Below are 12,500 nucleotides of genomic sequence, written 5' to 3'. Positions count from 1 at the left end.
TACAGATTAAACATCAATGCGAATTTATTTACATTAGAAAAGAACTCTGTTGGTTGCTCCGCATTATATTCGTCCGCCATGAGTGCCACACTGAATGCTGGGATTGATCTTCAGCGCTGAGGAGGTGTCGGACGCTCCCTCGTTAGTCAGATCATCACTCAGAATTAAGGCGCCTCAGTAGGAGCATTTTAAGGGAGCTAAGGATTTAGACACGCCCTCTTCTCGGGAGTGTAGGATGATGGGATAGCTTTTCTCTCAGTCAGTCGCTGAGAAACCCTGAGTAAGTGAATTCCGTTCATTCCTAAGCTGGAGGAGGAACGAGGAACGTGTCGGTCAGTGAGAACATTGGTAAAGGTTATCAAGCAGAAGAGGAAGTGGCCAGAACATCAACTCACCAGTCTGTTACTGGACTGAACAAACTGGAACCCCTCTCTCTCCTCAGTAGATGTTAATTATCTGATAACAGCAGTTTATTGATCTCTACTGAGGATTAAAACTTATTTAAACAGAAAGGTTTTCACACATCAGAGCAGATCTGAACATCAGCAGCACAAGTGTACGACAGCGCTGTGAAAAGCATCTGGCAACCCACCAAGAGCTGAACAAACCCAGACTGGGATTCCTCATTTCATACATTCATTATTTCCTGATTTAACTCGTCGTGTTTGTGAACAGAAGTTACGCAGCTGATCCCGAAAATCCCTCCACACACCCACAGTTCAGTCACGGTCAGGAACAGAGGTGGAACACGGGAACACGCCGAGGAGGGGACGGCTTTTTAATTACTCTTAATCGTGAACAGTATCAGGACGGAGGAGAACAGAGTAAAATCACAAATAACCATCAGGAGGAGAAGAATTTACTACAGTAAATACAGACGTTTAGATGGAGAAGAGGGGAAGAGAACGTCACTGATCCACGAGAGAACCAAGAGAAACCTGAAACCAGGAGAATGTTCTCCATTCTCTCTCTCTCTCTCTCTCTCTCTCTCTCTCTCTCTCTCTCACACACACACACACAGACTTATACAAACATAGGCAGACACGCACACACACACACACACAAATACAGACATAGACACACAGAGGCTCACACACACATACAGACACATGTACAGTACACAGACATAGCAGACACACACACTAAGAAGCATACACATGTACACACACACAGAGAAGAGCTCAGACACACACACACACACACACAAATGAGACACTAAAACACACATAAGCACTCACACACAATCACAGACGCACACACATGCACACGAAGACACACACACTTATACAGAGGCACACATACATACATACATACAGACACATGTACACAGACATAGCATGCACGTACACACACACACACACACACACACACACAAAGAGGGACACATACACACTTACATCGGGGCACACACGCTTACATAGAGGCACACACACACACACATGTACACAAAAACAAACACACACACACACACAGAAACTCAGACACACACACAAACAAAAAGAGACACTAAAACACACATAAGTACTCACACACACAGAGGTACACACACACACATAGGCACACGTACACACACACACATACAGAGGCACACACACATACACACACGTACACACTTACACAGAGGCACACACACATGTACACACACACACACAGAGAAGAGCTCAGACACACACTGAGACACACACTTATACAGAGGCACACACACACTAAGGAGCATACACACACAAAAGAACTCAGACACACACACACACACACAAAAAGAGGCACACACACATACATTACACAGAGATTACACAGAAACCCACACATACACACAGAGACACACACATACACACAGAGACACACACATACACACAGAGACTCACACACATACACACTCACAAAAAGGGACACACACATACACACTCTTACACAGAAGTGTGCACACACACACACACAAAAGAACTCAGACACACACAGACACACACACAAAGAGGCACACACACATACATTACAGAGATTACACAGACACACACATACACACAGAGGCACATACACACACACTTACACAGAGGCTCACACACATACACACTCACAAAAAGGGACACACACATACACTCTTACACAGAAGCGTGCACACACACACACACACAAAGGCACACACACATCAATCAAACACACAGCCACACATCATGTGCACACACACACACGCGTGCACACACACACACACACACACACTGCACTGCAGCACCATGACTTCACAGGTTAGGCTCCACCCCCCAGACACGTGCTCTTATGTAATTGAATGCAGTCTGCACTCACACACACTCACACACACTCGTGCCAACCAGAGCAAGAGTCACTGACCAGAGGAGTCACATCTACAGTCCGGTATAAAGAGGACAAACGTAACAGGCACCGGCGCATTCACACGGGTTAAACTACAGAAAAAAACAACTGAGGAAGTACACTAGCAGTGTTAGCATGTTCTCCGGTATAAAGTACCACACAGGTTTAAAAGAGCTCCCCCACTACTGCTGAGATCCAGGGTTTGAATCTCTGCAGTGCTATCAGCCCATCGGCGGATGGCAGAAACAGCCTAGCCACTAGGAGGTGCGCTCTCAGTGCTGGTCCCAAGCCCAGATAGAACTAGGTGTGTTGTGCCAGGAAGGGCATCCGGTGTAAAATGTGCCAGGTCTGGTATGAGGACCAGATCCGCTGTGGTGACCAATTAATACATGAGTAATAACAGTCTGCCGGGCGCCTACACAGACAATGATTGGTTCAGAACATAAATGGGCACAGAACATAAAACTCACCATCATGAACGTCCTGCTCTCATCAAATCAGGCTCGACCGGAACTTCATCCAGTGTCCAGCACGTTCTAACACGGCAGCACCATCACAGTCCGGCGGTTTCCTCCCTAAAGCGAATCAGAGGAGCACGAAGTCGGCCTGCAAACCGCGGACAGGTGAGGCCAACACACGACACCGAAACGCTGGCGGCTCGTAAATAAATGAGCTCCTGGCCTGCGTCACACGGGATCAGGTTACGGATCTTCGGTGTCGCCGCCGTTCCTGCCGTTCCTGGAGTCTGGAGGAGGTGTTTCCTCCCGCTCTCCTCCCAAGTTCTCCTGCCAAGAGCTCATGGAGCGGAGGAGAAGCACCTGCTCCACCTGAGGCACGGCCAAAAATATGTGGACACGGCCTCCGAATGTTAAATTCAGCTTGTTGTACATCGCTGACTTTGCATGAATGGACAAAAGTTTTGGGACACCTGATTTAATTTCTCCCTCTGTCTTTTGAAGCTTCTGAAAAGCTTTTCTCTGAGACTTCGGAACGTGTCTGTGGGAATTTGTGCTCATTCAGTCAACAAAGTCTGTGAGATACTCACAGGCACTGATGACGGCTCTAAACTCTGATGGTCTCTGATAAAAGAAACCTTACAGTGGATGGTTAGATTGGTGTAAAACACACCATGACTGGACTCCTGGGTTCTTACAAGACTTTAAACTTTGTCTGTGGGAATTTGTGCCTATTCAGTTAACAGAGTCTGTGAGGTGCTGATAGGCACTGATGTTGGAAGAGAAGTCCCGGCTCTAAACCATCTCTGATAATAGAAACCTCACAGTGGATCATTAGAGTGGTGTAAAGCACACCGTGATTGGACTCCTGAGCGGTGGGAACAGATAGTCTACACTGATGAATCGTAAAAAGTCCACCAATAATTAATTTACACTACAGGGTCAAAAGTATTTGGGCACCTGACTGTTAGCTCGTTGCACATCCTACATGTGATCCTTTCAGCGAGAACAACCAGACTTTGTAGTATGTCTGTGGGAATTTGTGTTTGTTTTTGTCATAAGATGAGGTCAGGGCTCAGAGATTAAAGCTGGTCATGCTGGAACAGGAAAGGGCCTTCCCTCAGACATGGAACGGCCCCCCTGGAGCAGACATGGTTAAGGGCCTCACTCAAGGGCCCAACAGTGGATGCATAGCAGGGCCTGGATTTGAACCGACAATCTCCCGACTGACAATCTACCCAGACAGAAAACACTCCGGACAGGTCACAAAACAAACACACACACACACACACACACACACACACACACACTACAGTTAACCTGACTGCGTGTATTTGGACTGTGGGAGAAACCGGAGCACCCGTAGGAAACCCACACAGACATGCAGAGAACATAATGAGGTGCTGGAAGAGAAGCTCTGGCTCTAAAACGTCTTTGATGGTAGAAACCTCACAGTGGATCATTACAGTGGTGTAAAGCACACCATGAGTGGACTCCTGAGCAGCAGGAACAAATATCCTACACCGATGAATCATATTTCTCCACCTGGCAGTGTACAGACAGATCAGGGTTTGCCGGTTGCCTCGGTTATATACAAACAGTTTAGGGAGAGCCCTTTACATAATACGGCCAAAAGTATTCAGACACCTGACTCTGAGCTTGCTGGATGTCCCATTTATAAAACAAACGGTATTAAAACAGACTAACACAGGGAGAACATGCAAACTCTAACCGCTCCAACTGTGAATCGAACCCAGAACCTTCTCACTGAGAGGCGACACTTCTTCCCACCGAGCCATTTAATATTTAACGCACCGTTAGGTGTAAAACACGGATTAATCTGCATCCTGGGGAGCAATGAATCCAAAATTAATCCTTCATACCATTATAAAAGCGAGGCGCCAGTCTGCTTACCTTTTAAAAAATCCGGTGGGGGGCTGCAGGCACAGAAACTGCCAGTAATCTAAACACAGAGCTTTAAATCGGGACATCCTCACATCCACGGTCACTCAGTCAGGTGGCGAAGCGACGAGTATCCATCATCACCCGAAAATTCACACGCTCGCCCGTACAGACGTCACACGCCCGGCACCACGGTCCCCCTCGGGGTCCGACAGGGGGGAGGGCGCTACACCGAATATCTTCATCCTACAGAAATTCACCCGGCCGTGTGGAGCGTAAATCCAGGTCACACGACACGCCCACTCCGAATCCACACCAAAAAAAACCCACCCGGGTGCACGTGAACCCCTCTGTACCGCCGGTGAGGATCCCCGGAGCGATGGTGTGGGGCGTACGGGAGAACCCCGGCGTTCAGGCTGCGGCCGGCCGCGTCTCCCCGGTTCCTCGTGAGTGATGCTCGGCGGATGGCTGCAGCTCGTATACGCCGAGTGCTGGTTGCCAGGCAACACCATCACTACCGAGCGTGCAGACGAGCGCCCGGCGCGTCCGGATTGGTTCAGCCGGAGGAGGAGGAGAGGTGGGAACCCCTGCGTCGGCTCGATGATGATGTCATCGAAAAACCGAACCCGTGTCAGGTAGTGTAGATGCAGCGCGCATCCAGAGACCCGGGTTAAATGTGATGCTGCAGCAGGTACCCGAGGTTCCTCTGCTCTCATAGAACATGCCAGTAAGTGGATTGGCTGATCTGATCTGAATCGCTCCTGTATGTGAGTAAGTAAAAGCACGATACCCTGCGATACCCTGGTGCCCTGAGCAGGACGTGTTGGTGCCCAGTGTTTCAGGACAGTTTATAAATAAATATAAATATTAACTGTAAATAAATAAATAAATGAACGAAAAATAAATAAATGAATAAATAAATAAATAAATAAATAAATAAATAAATACAGAAAATAAATAAATACTGAAAATAAATAAATGAATAAATAAATAAATGAATAAATAAATGAATACTGAAAATAAATAAATACTGAAAATAAATAAATAAATAATACTGAAAATAAATACAAAAAATGAATAAATTAAAAAAATAAAATAAATAAATAAATAAATGAATAATGAAAGTAAATAATACTGAAAATAAATAAATAAGTACTGAAAATAAATAAATAAATACTGAAAATAAATAAATAAATACTAAAAATAAATAAATAAATGAATACTGAAAATAAATAAATAAATACTGAAAATAAATACTGAAAATAAATAAATATAAAAAATAAATTATTTGTTTTAATCCTATAAAATAATACATCTATTAAATATTATGATTATTATTTATTTATTATTATTTATAGTTTTTAGCATTTAATATTATATTAATTATTATTGATATTATTCATATTTTTTTGTGATTGTCATTATTATTATTGTTTATCATTTATTTTTATTATAATTATTACTGTTGTTATTATTGTTGCACTTATCATCTCTTTTATTAATATTATTATAGTTATTATTATTAATTCAGCTAATGTTTCACCACTGCTTTATCATGATCAGTGTCACAGTGGGTCCAGTTTCCCCAAAATCACTGGGTACAATATAGTAACACAACCTAGAAACTGCAGCACAGTTTGGAAAAATGGAAAACACACACACACACACACACACACACACACACCTAGGAGTGTGTTATATACCTAAGAGTAATTTTGTATCTCTAGTTAACCTGACTGCACGTCTTTGTACTGTGGGAGGAAACCGGAGCTCCCGGAGGAAACCCACGCAGACACGGGAGAACATGCAAACTCCACACAGAAAGGACCCTGACCGCTCCTGCTGGGAATCAAACCGAGGCGACAGTGTGTGTGTGTGGTGGGTGTACTAGCATGTACAAACGCTTGTTTAGGAATAAAAGCACGACTGTACACACACATGTGCTACACACACGCTGCTCACGGTTATTCATCACAACATGAAGGCACACTGAGACACGCACGATTCAGGCTAATCTGGGCTAGCGTCAGGCGCCGGCGTCCTTGAGAGAGCGACTGCAGCGGCGCGAGAGCGCTACATCCCCGTCTGTCCGCTCAGCAAGCCGTCTGACATCATCAGCGTGCTGCTGCATCACACACAGCATCCGCAGAGCGTGGTGCAGTGCATGCTGGTCCCGCTGCAAACCACCCACCCCACCACCACCAACGCTACACAGGTACATCACATTATTAATACAATACAAATATATAATATCGTACATCTGTACATCATTTATCGAGGATTTTTTGACAATCTGGCGGGTCATACACAAGCTTCAATTCAACCAAGGTCATCCCGGTCAGGGTCGCGGTGGGTCTGATTTATTGCGCAAATGGTAGGCCAGTCCATAACAGGACACACACCCCCACACACACACTACATACATGTTGCTTATAAACTGTGATCACTGTCAAATCACTTAAGGGAAAAAAAATCAGCAGCAGCAATTCGGATATAAAAAAAAACTAAAATATGTCTAAAAATACACTTTTATTTGTGTTGTAGTACATTTTAGACTGCATGCCATGACAAAGACAAAGAATTTAGAAGGAAACGGAATGGGAATATGCAATCACGACCTTTTTTACTTATATGATGCCAATGGTGGTGCATCAGCACTTCCTCACTTAGAGCCAATTTTGGGAAATTTAGAGCTGACCGTCCACTTTCTGTATGTTTTGTGAAGATGGGAGACCACCTGAAAGGACCCACCGTGCTGACACATGGAGAACATGTTCAATTCCTCAGGGTCAGTGACCAAGGGCGAGGATTAAACCCAGGTTCCTACCTTGTTGTTTGTAAACCTTGATGCTCTGTTAGGAAAATACAATTCAAGTGATTGAGGTCCCTGCTTAAGGGCCCAACAGTGTTGGCTTGAACCAGCAACCTTCCGATTACTAGTCCAGTATCTGAACCACTGAGCCATCACAGCCAGTAAAGCCTCTCGCTTAGAGTTGATTTGGGGAAATTTAGAGCTGACCGTCCACTTTCTGTATGTTTTGTGAAGATGGGAGACCACCTGAAAGGACCCACCATGCCGACACGTGGAGAACATGTTCAATTCCTCAATTCCCCAGAACCCAATCCAAGAAACCAATCCAAGCAAGGGCCCAACAGTGGCGGCTTGAACCAGCAACCTTCTGATTACTAGTCCAGTGAGCTGACCCACTGAGCTATCAAAGCCAGTAAAGCTTTGTCCACTTTCTGTATGTTTTGTGAAGATGGGAGACCACCTGAAAGAGCCTAACATGCAGACACATGGAGAACATGTTCAATTCCTCAGGGTCAACGACTGAAGGCAAGGATTAAACCCAGGTTCCCAGGACCCTTCTGGTAGTTTGTAAACCCTGACACGTTAAGAAAAGCGAATACTTTCATCCTTTAATAACACGCTTTCTCTGTCTTGCTGGTTTATTATGAATAAATCTAAATAAATACAATAAACAATTTATTTTATTTTAATGCATGGCATAAATCGTCCTATATTTTATTAAACTCTGCCATCTTTAAAACATGCAGCTCTTTCATTTAAATTAGTAGACAGTTATGACTGAATATAATCCAAGCAATTGAGGGTTGGGGGCCCGCCTATTAAAGTTTGAACCAGCAACCCTCTGATTAGTAGTCCAGGATCTGCAGCACAGAGCTCCAGCCTGTAAAGCTTCTCTGTCTCGGTCAACACAGCAAAAGTAAAAACGAACATGATCCTGATCTCCTTTGATGTCTGACGTTTCTGCTTTGATGTTTCTTCAGTATTTTTGGCTTTTTTCGGTTTAACATGCAGGCGGCGGGCGAGACGTTTCACGAGGAAGACGAAGGACGTCTGGAGGACGAGGATGAGGACGGAGGAAGACCGAAAGCCTGAGAAGACCGGGGCCGGCCGGCCGGAGGGACGTCCAGCGGTACGATCCCCCCTCGCTATCTGGACGGACTGCTGCTCCCCGAGGGCGGGCAGCAGAACTGGTGAAGGTCGTCGTCACTGTCCCTATCAGAGAAGCACATGGACACACCACGCATGGCACGTCACACAAACGCAACTGCTGCAGGCTGGACTTCTGATTAAACTAAATCTGGGCATCAGAAATTATTTATATTTCCTGACTAAGCGTCTATGGTTCCAGTTCCATGATGGGATGTATCAGCAGATGAGAAAAGATGCATGATGGGTGATTTCTGGACCAGGGTGACCACGTCGGACAAAATCGGTGCCTTGAAGCTTCTGATCACATAATCAAACAGCTCCAATCTCAAGGAAACGTAAAGCTTGCTTGACTGTGGACAGTGTCACTCATATTCCAGCAACTTTAATATAATTTAATAAGCATTTACAAGACATCTGTTTTCACCACCTGGTCAAGGTTGCGGTGGGTCTGATTTATTGGGCAAAAGGCAAGAAACACCCTGAACGGGTTGCCAGTCCATCACAAAACACACACATTTAGGGGAATTTCTAGCAGTGTCAATTAACCTGACTGCACACCTTTGTACTGTGGGAGGAAACCAGAGCACCCGGAGGAAACCCACACAGACACGGGGAGAACATGCAAACTCCACACAGAAAGGACCCGGACCGCTCCACCTGGGCATCGAACCCAGGACCTTCACGTGGTAAGGCTTCCACATATGTGGCAACAGTTTAGGGAAGGACATTCCCCTTTCCTCCTGTCCTCCTATCCTCCAGTATGTCTGCTCCTCTGTGTACAAAGCGAGCTCAATAAAGACCAGTGATGGCATAGTTACCTTTAAAAAGTAACTTAGTTAGATTACAAGTTACTTTATTAGTTACATTCCTCAGCTGCCGTAATGCAACTGGAGCTGCGTAGGCACATTGAAGCGGAATAAGAAACAAGAAAGACGCGGAAAACTAAGTCCTCTGTTCACAAGTGTAAGTAAGATAAATTAAAAAAATTTTTTAGAGATAAATAACAAAAAGACGAGAAATATCCAAAATTTTGGCGAGTGGGGTTTGTAATGAGTCTGTAACTATGGTGATATTACGTCATCATGTCCCCACGTGTAGTACGTAGCGGTGTTGTGTGCATACTGCATACTTCTGTACTGAAAGTATGGACTTCTTTACCGGCCGAGTAGTGCATACTTCCTCCAATCTAGTGCATACTCTGTAAGTATGCGATTTTGGACGCAGCTCGTGATTTAATTGTCGCATAGGCCAGACGTTACTCCGCGAGTTGCAAAAATAGTAACGCACAGTAACTTGGATAAGTAACTTTAATCTGAATACTGGATTGGAAATAGTAACTCGTTAGATTACTTGATACTGAAAAATGTGGTCAGATTAGAGTAACTTGTTACTGACATCAATGATAAAGACCCTGTTAAAAAACACTCAGATGATTTTGAATGCTTGACCTCACAAATGTTCTTTTAACTAAATATGTATAAGTTCCCACAGGCATACTTCAGAATCTTGTGGAAAGGTTACCAAAGTAGTAAAGGCTCTCGTTGCTTTTAAAAGAGGGTGGTGGCACCACCGTATTAATGCACACGTTATGAGAACAGGGTGTCCGACAAGATCGTTGTAAGGTGTCCGGATACTTTTGCCCATGTGCTGCAGGTAGAGCAGAGTGTTTTTGGAACACGTTGAAAGACACTAGTGTGCATTTAAGCTCTTCACCACCAGGCTGGTACGACTACAGAAAGGAGGCTTGATGCCCGTCTTTGAGACGAGCCAGACTCGAAGGGTACGCGGTACAGAGCGGGTATGATGGGTGATTTTAGGGGGGTCACGACTGGTCCGTTTTTGGCTCTGTGGGTAAACGTTCATGCTCGTGTTCATGCTGTTTGTGTTTATGAGATGTCGAGGGTGGCAAAGCGTACAACGTAGCATCGTTTTTACGGACGACTTAACAACCTAACTTAAACGATTCATGATTTCTGACACAAAAAATTTAGCCGTGATCCGCTGAAATGAAACCGATGTAGTGAAAGCGTAACGTAACGATGCAAAAGCGACGTGTGATGAAACTGGAACACAGACGAAATATAAGATCTTCATACCTAAACAACTACAGTCGTTCATGCAGCTGCTAATGTGGCTAATAAGCAATGACTGCGTGTTATTATGCCATCATGCCGCGGATTTTGCTAGTTATTAGTTGTTGCCAACTCTACATGATGGGTGGCTCTGTTTTCTTTGTGGTGGTTTAAGCAAGATGTCCTAGCATTTTAGCGATGAAGCTAGTCAAAAGACTAAATGTTCAGACTAGCGGGCTGCTTACCTGCACTCTTTGAGAGGCGCAGGCACAGCTAGCTGCTTATTGTACAATGGAGGAGGGCAGCAATACTGGTGCAAAGTATCTACAGACCTACGACACAGGGAGAAACACACAGTCAGAAACTCAGAGCAGGACTGACGCTGAACGCTAACACTTAACACTAACGCTGAACACTAACGCTGAATGCTAACGCTAACGCTGAATGCTAACGCTGAACGCTAACGGCGGGAATCTGGTCTGATAAAACATCATCACTGATTAGAAAGTTTAGAAAATTAGAGCTGAGAACTCTGCACCAGTATTGCTATCACTAATGCAGCTAATGTAGCTAACAGAGCTAATGCTGCTAACAGAGCTAACAGAGCTAACAAAGCTATATGTTTTGATGAACTGTCCCTGTTTGATTCAGGAGGAGTCGGCAGGTTACACGACCCAAATCTTCAAAGCAAAGGTTTCAGAGAGGCGCTTCATGTTTGATCTGGTTCTCTCTCAGCTCCTCTAAAGCCATCAGTGCTGTAATTATGGCCAAAAGTATCCGGACACCATATTCCAAAACCACAGGCGTCAATATACGGCAATGACACTAGTACTCTTTAAAAGAGGCTTTCCACGGCGCCCAGCGGGATTTTCCGCTAGCATACCAGAGCTGAGATTCTGAACTCCTCGGCATCACTACCGATCGGCTGGGCGCCATCTAGCGGGGCATAATTGGCAGTGCCTGCAGCAGACACAGTTCTGCTAGGGTAGGATGACCGGACTATGTGGGTGGGGTCTTCAAACGCTGTGTAAGGACCGTGATTGGCAGATAGAGGCGCCTGTGCATTTTGCTGTACGCGGGTCGGAGGAGGCACCTCGACTGCAATCAGGGATCCTCCAGCAGCAGAAGACAAACTGACTACGCTAAATTGGGAGAAAATGCAGAAATAAAATAGAAAAAGTTCCAAATCATCCCGTGGGTTTTCAGCAGGGTTAAAGGTCAGGCAAGAGAGTCCGTACGCGCTGCGGCTCTCTGACTGACTCCTCGTCTCTGTCGAGGTCTGTGAGGAACGTTCCTCGTCTCTGTTTTAAGACGTAGAGAGGTGAGGATGCTCGACTGAAACAGATCGTCGTCTCTCCTCGTTATGCAACGTGAGATTTGAGGAGGAACAAAAGTGTAAAAATAGAAAAGCAGGAGGGAGAGAATTTAACAGAACGCCGTGTGTGTGTGTGTGTGTGTGTGTGTGGGCATTTATACCAAAAATACATGTAACATAAATATAACGTTCAGATTTACAGATTCGTACACAATAATCATTCCAAAAATTCAATCACATTAAAATACAGACGTTTTACCACTGGTCAGGGTCACGGTGGGTCTGATTCATTGGGCGAAACACCCCGGACAAGTCGCCAGTCCATCACAGGGCAACACACACACACACACACACACTTTAGGGGACTTTAGTATCTCTAATGACCCTGACTGCACGTCTTTGTACTGTGGGAGGAAACCGGAGCTCCCAGAGGAAAAGCCACACAGACACGGGGAGAACATGCAAAC

The 12,500-nt window shown here is 45.0% G+C and overlaps 1 protein-coding gene across 3 annotated transcripts in view; it reads right to left on the bottom strand.

The window, feature by feature from the left end:
* LOC134333736 (IQ motif and SEC7 domain-containing protein 1-like) overlaps window positions 1–12,500 on the bottom strand; it is a 61,967-nt gene that overhangs the window by 35,639 nt on the left and 13,828 nt on the right. The window contains exon 1 of one of the 3 annotated variants that reach the window (XM_063015876.1): window positions 4,698–4,756. The exons of the other annotated variants lie outside the window; for them this stretch is intronic. The gene's annotated coding sequence lies outside the window, so the exon portion shown is untranslated. Of the gene's footprint in view, window positions 1–4,697; window positions 4,757–12,500 lie in introns of those variants that run through there. 3 annotated transcript variants of the gene reach the window in all.

This window comes from Trichomycterus rosablanca, chromosome 19 (assembly GCF_030014385.1).
Source record: "Trichomycterus rosablanca isolate fTriRos1 chromosome 19, fTriRos1.hap1, whole genome shotgun sequence".
Lineage (NCBI taxonomy): Eukaryota > Metazoa > Chordata > Actinopteri > Siluriformes > Trichomycteridae > Trichomycterus > Trichomycterus rosablanca.
This window is presented reverse-complemented; position numbering and strand designations above follow the sequence as displayed.